The sequence below is a fragment of the Delphinus delphis genome, chromosome 19, assembly GCF_949987515.2.
Source record: "Delphinus delphis chromosome 19, mDelDel1.2, whole genome shotgun sequence".
Taxonomy (NCBI): Eukaryota; Metazoa; Chordata; class Mammalia; order Artiodactyla; family Delphinidae; genus Delphinus; species Delphinus delphis.
Window position 1 is genome coordinate 37,915,226 of NC_082701.1, and position 6,863 is coordinate 37,922,088.

Below are 6,863 nucleotides of genomic sequence, written 5' to 3' on the forward strand. Positions count from 1 at the left end.
GGCCCCGCGACCGGAACTAGAGAACTCTATGCTCTCACAGGGACTTCCGCTTCCGCCCCCAGTTGAAAGTAAAGAAGGCTCCAGCGGGCTCGGTTGGAGAGGATTTTACCTCTGGTTGGTTTTACTCTTCTTAGCTGGTTTTGCATCACTGTCTTGTTGGAAAGCCACAGCTCTGATATCTCTCTACAGAGTCTTTTTGGCAAGGTGTTGGGTCGCCGCACTGACGTCTGGCGCCCGGAGCCAGAGCTCGGCCTGTTGCTGAGGCCTTTGTTCCCTGGGGCGATAGAGATAGAGGCGAGGGACCCATGGGAATGTGGAGATGGAAGGCTCACTTTGCTTGCGGCGGGGGTACTCTTTTTGACGCCTTCGGGAAGGATTTGAAGCGACAAAGCCGAGATAGAAGCCTTAGCCTTATGGCTGCCAATTATTAAAAAAAATAAAAAATTTCCTGCTGTTGTTCAGAATTTGGGACGATTATTTTTCATTCAAGCTGGTACCTTGTCTTCTAGGTTAGGTTACGTTCAAGCAGAACTCTAGGCACTTGCTACACTAAATGAAAATGGTTCCTACCCTCGAACACGGTAGGATGCGTCACATTAGCGATATGAATACAGTGCTAAAACGGAGTGATGCTGTTGAATTCTAACTAGCATGAATTGGGGAGGCTTGGCAGAGAAGGTACTTTTCATTGTATACCAAAGTTAATGTAATTAACCTGACCTTTTGCAAACTGCTTTTACATCGTATGCAATTGCCTTGAGTAGCTGCAGGTTTACTGAATTTGGATAATAGTTAAAGTTCATCTCCTCTCTCTCCAACCTCTCCCCTCAACCCCTGGGCTGAATAGCTAGAAATAGAAGTTTGCTTACCTTATACCATAGAGGACGTTATGGTATAAAGATAGTTAATTGTTTCACATAATGAGAACGCTGGAACAAGGTTTGGGTTTAGTTGTTTCAATAGGAGAAATAAAATCTTGCAAATTAACCGTAATTGTGGTTCCAAAAAGTGTTTCAGGGAATTCCCTGGCGGTCCAGTGGTTAGGACTCTGTGCTTCCACTGCAGGATGAATGGGTTGGATCCCTGGCCAGGGGAGCTAAGATCCTGCATGCAGCGTGGCCAAAAAAGAAAAAAGAAAAAAAAGTGTTTTATAGTCTGATTGGATACCCGCTGGAGAAAGTCACATTGATGGAAGATTTTACCTTACAGAGTTTTAAGGAGTAGAGATAATGTATCTATATAAAACACCTAGCTGTAGCTTTTTGGTCAGTGGTAGCTCTTACAGAGAGGCTTTTCTTAAGTGAACAGCAAAAAGACAAAGTTGAGAAATAGCATCACCTAAGACGAGTGGGAAGTTAGTTAAACATTGGTATCAGTTAGGGTTCTTTGGTTACAAGCAACAGAAAACAGGCTAATTTAAACTAAAAAATTTATTAGAAGAATATGGAGTAGCTAACAAAATAAGGAAAACCAGCTCTGAGGGAACAGGAATTACACAGTCCTACTGGATGTTTCTAGCAAGAATTAGCAAAGTGTCATACAAGCATCATTGTTGCAATGAACGAGCTTCAACAAATTTCTGTCACTGTACTTAAGATTCAGATCCCTATTGACTGACCTTGGTTCAGATTTCATCTCCTATCCCTGTTTCACTCTTAGCCAGAAGAGTGCAAGACACCTTAATAGTCCTTTGAGAATATTCCAAAAGTAAACTGATGTTGTTATGTGAGAAAAAAGGCAGTCAAAAATAACAATGTCAATTATTACAGCCAATAAATAATAAACACCTCATCACAAATCCCACTCCCAGGTTTATGGTGTAATAAGCAAGACACAAAAATTGATTGCACTTATGTTAAAAGGTGTGAAGAGCCATCAGATAGGTTAATATGGTGAGTTTAGAGGAAGAGACAATAAGAGCTGGGAGAAATGAGGCCGTTCAAACTATCTTAAACAGAAGCTATATTGGCCTTTGTAACCAAAGGGAAGCCGGTGGAAGGAATGAGGTTCCCAGGAGCCCCTACCCAGAGGACACACCACCTGGCCTCTCAGTGAACTCCTGGTTCAGCCCCTCTCCCCAGCACCCCAGGCCGGATTCCCTTGGTGGCACACTACAAGCCTCCAAGGCCAAAGCTGCAGGTACCACTTCCCACACGAGAAAGCTAACTGGGAGTCCCAGGCTGGGGGCTGCGCATCCCTAGCAGATGAAGTGTTCCAGAGCAGCTGGGAACACCTGGATGAGAGAGTCCGTCAGGAGCGCAAAGTGCCCCACCAAAATGGCCCATCAGCGGAGCTGAAGCCAGCGGGGCCTGGAGACATCAAACCTGCCAGCTAAAACGCCCCATGAATATTTAACAGCCTTCAATATTTAATTAGTGCAGACAGATTAACTCGGAAATCGCACACACTTGGGCTGGGGGAAGGGGGAGCGTTAGAAGGAGAGGGGTGGGCTCGAGGAGGAGGCCGTGCTTATTGCATAGGGCGAGGGAGGCAGCTCACCTTCCCTCCTTACCACCCCTAGCCACCTCTCCCTGCAGAAAGCAAGTGACACTGAGAAAAGTCATAGGGAAATGGTAATTGGGAGAAGCCAAGGGAGGGGTCTGCATCTCAGGCAAGATTTGGGTAGGGTGGCGTGAGGGTAGTGCTGGGGTGCGCACTCTGTCAGCAGCCCTCCGCTGGGCCTGCTGGACCCCAGCCCGACTTTCGGCAGCAGGTGTCCATGTGTGATTACATCTGCGCCTTTGGCATTCCTGGATTATGCTGTTTGTTTATTGTATCGCAACACTACCATGAGTCTTTTATCCCCTTTGAGTTTCTTCGAGTTTTATCACATCTTGTGCCATTTTTTATTTAACAGAGTTTCCCTGAACTTCATTATCTGGTAATAAATTGTCATCATTGATGTCTCTTTTTTGTCTAAACATTTGGTCAAGAACTTGTAAAATGTCAGAGCCAGACCTGGGCTCAGGCTGCCTGTCTATGCTGGGGGTAACATTCCAGTACAAAGAGGGCTTGGGTTCCATGAATGGACCAGCTTGCTTCACACCCTCATGTCTTTGGGCACACTGTACTTTCTGCCTTGAGCATCCTTCCCCTCTTCTCCTTCCCCCAAGAATTCACTCAGAGATTTTTACCCCCCGGGAAGTTTTCATTGACATCATATTTTGTAACCATCTTTTTGCTTCCCCCAGGCTGAGCTCCTCAAAGACAGTAACTCAAACTTCTAAATACATCATGGGAATGGACATGTTGTGGGTGCTTAATGATTTGTTTTTATTTTTAATAAATTGAAGAAAAGAGAGATTTAAATAGGAACTAGAGCCCTCCAAGCACATGGTGTCAATGGCTTGTGTACCAGTTAGCTATGCTGCGTAACAAACAACCACAAAAAATCTCAGTGGTATATTATTATGAACATCTATTCTCAGGGATATTCAGGTCAGTGGAAACTTGGCTGGTCTAAGTCCAGACAGAAAATTCTGCTTCAAACAATGGTGGCTGGGACAGCTTTGATTCTCCCTGAAAGGCTGAAGTTGGCTGGGGAGGCTCTACTCCAGCTGTGTCTCATCCACCCTGGATGAGTAGGCTGGCCGAGGCATGTTCATCTCATGGCAGTGTCAAAGATGCACAAGGAGTTGCCCAGCCACACAGCACATTTCAAGTCCTTGCTTTCTCCATGTTGCTAACATCTCATTTACCAAAGCAAGTCACATGGTCAAGCCCAAGGTCAAGAGGCAGGAAAGTAAACTCCATATGTGAGGAAGCCGTGGCAAGGGTTAGATGAGGTGGGTAAAGACTTTGGGCCAGTGTTTGAATCAATTACAGGTGGGTTCCCACCACACCATGCTCAGGACCCCTCAATGACAGGACCCCAGTGGGACAAGAGCCAGATGAGCCCTATATGCCTCTCCCTCTCATCCTCATCCCCACCATCCCATCCCCACCCCCTGGGGCATCAGGGTTAACAAAACAGCAACAGACATGAGATGGGAGGTTAAAGAAGCCACTGATGTGAGCCACAAAAAGGAGAGAGAAGGGGACGGAGCCAAAGCTGAAAATCAAAGTCAAGGTCAGTCTCATATGACAAAGGACAGAAGTCAGCGATGAGGGCAAATAATGGACTTAGGCTGAGAAGTGTGGAAAGCAGAGCTTTCGCCCTCAAGTCAGCTCCAGCTCCTGGTGCTGCCTTGGGTGAGTCACTCCCCACTCTCAGGCCTCAGTTTCCCGGTGTGATAAGGCCTTTGGACTCTGGGAGCCCGCATACCCCTGAGGACACTGATGTCCTGTGCCCTCGGGCCCATCATTCCTCAAACTCTGCCCCATTTCTTTCTCTTCAACACGCAAAGTCTGAAATCCTCCCTAAATATCTCAAACTTACAATCAGACAGTCCTCTATGTCATCAGAATCCCAAGGCTTCAGGACAAAGGACAGTCACTAAAAGTAGGTCATTGGCAGGTGGGTGTCTTTCTCTCTGATGTGTAGAATCAAATCTTGAGAGTTAGAATAAGCAGCTGGTAGAACGGAAAGGAATCCTCTTGGGAATCAGAAAAACGTGGGTCCAAAGTCTACCACTACCATGTGTAGCTGAGTAATCTTGGAGGGACGCATAGACTCTCTGAGCCTCAGTTTCCTGGCCTGTGAAATGGGCTGGTCATGGAAGCACACAGGGCTGCTGAGGGGAATAAATGATAGGACATTTGCAATGTACCTAGCACGGTGCCAGGCTCCATGAAGGAAGTCAACATATGGTAACACAGTACTTCCTTTCCCTCTTCTATCTCAAGCTCTTGAATCTTCACTGATTCTGTCTCTTCCCTTAAAAGAAAAAAATGTATACATATATATATATATGTTTAAACATATATATAATTTTATATGTATACATATATAATTATATATATATTTATATACATATATATACATATATATACATATATATGTATATATATGTGTATATATATAAAATTAAAACAACTGCCAATGGTTTAATCCTTGCATCCGGATGTGGTGATTCTTTTTTTTTTTTGACATCTTTATTGGAGTATAATTGCTTTACAATGGTGTGTTAGTTTCTGCTGTATAACAAAGTGAATCAGTTATACGTATACATACACCCCCATATGCCCTCCCTCTTGCATCTCCCTCCCACCCTCCCTATCCCACCCCTCCAGGCGGTCACAAAGCACCGAGCTGATCTCCCTGTGCTATGTGGCTGCTTCCCACTAGCTACCTATTTCACATTTGGTAGTGTATATACGGACATGGTGATTTGAACTGGGTCAGCATTATCCAATTTTTCTAAGTATTCTCTTTCCTACCTTTCATCAACTCTATTGACAGGGCTTCTGTCCCTTTCTAATTGCCCATCCCTCGGATTTCTTTTTCTCTTCCTTGTTAAAGACCAATTTTACAAAGCACTTCAGCCACTCAGCCATTTTTATCATCATCATTAATTTGATTTCTCTTCTCATTTATTAATGGGTCAGGCAGCTCTCAAGGATTCTTTTTTCCCTGATATATTTGTAAAATGCCCTTCTTATTCCCTTTGGTGGCCCCAAGACTCTCTATGCCTTTTATTTCCTCCCTTGGCTGCCCTTCTGTTTCTCCGAAGCCTTTGCTGACTTCAGATCTTCCTCTCTGTATCCGGCCCCTCACCTGTCCCCTGCGGCCATCCCCTGCCCCGCCCTCCCTCCTCAGACATCCTGGCCTCTGAGGCTTCTCCATCTTGAGGTCCCATTAGCAGCAAGGGTTTGTCAGGCTCCTACCCATCCTTGTTCTGCTCCCACCCTGTGGGCAGAGAGGCCCTTTCATCCATGCTGGCAACCTGATGGAAAGGACCAGAAAAACCTAGGTCCTGCCCTGGTCCCCACCGTCAGCCTCCATCTCCCCAGGATTCCTGATTAAGGGAGTTATACACAGGAGCATCCATTCATTCATTTTTCAAAACCAGGATTGAGGTATAATTTACATACCATACAATTCAACCATTTTAAGTGTTTATTCATTAAATTCAATGATTTTTCGGTAACTCTACCTAGTTGTGCAACCATCACCAACAATCCAATTTGGAACATTCTCATGACCCCAATAAGCTCCTTCAAACCCATTTACAGTTAATTCCACTTCCCATCCCCATTCCCAGGCAACAACAGGAAGAAGGAAGTAGTCTGTTTACTCTGCATCATCAATAGCGGTTGTGACAATGAAAAAACCACCCATGTGATGCCACCTCTTGTTTTGTCTAGCATAGCAGTGTTACTAATGCACAGGTCCTAACCCCTGTTCCAGGGACATGTGCAGCCTCTGCACCCAGGCTCCTTACCTTGCACCATCCACCAGGAATGCACGGAGCTCCAGCCCTCAATGTTGCCCATCATGGTTGGGAGTTCCTGGCACTTCTCATTCTCCACTACATTCCCTAATAGATTCTTTTAGTTTCTAACATTACTGAGCTCTCTAACATGTTCTCCCCACCTTGCCATTTGAACTTGGCTCTTGGCATTGACCTTCCGAGGCCAAGGAACTTGGCAGTCTCTTGCCTATGATTGGAACTTTACTCCATCTAAATTGTCTCAGGATACCTTGGGGTCTCATCATCTGTCTCCTCCACCTTCAATCCCTCACCTTCACTCCACCCACCTCATTTCAGCCTATGGGGTCATATATGGAGCCTTTTTATAGGACTGACACTCTTCAAAGCAAGCCATAATAACAGATACAGAAAGGCAAAAGACATGATCTTATAAAATAAATATCTCCTATCCCCAAATTATGCTATATGTGGAGTATAATACCTGTTACCTTGCAGGCCAAAAAACAAGTTATTAAATTTAAGTATAGTGTTGAGGTATCTGAATTTCAA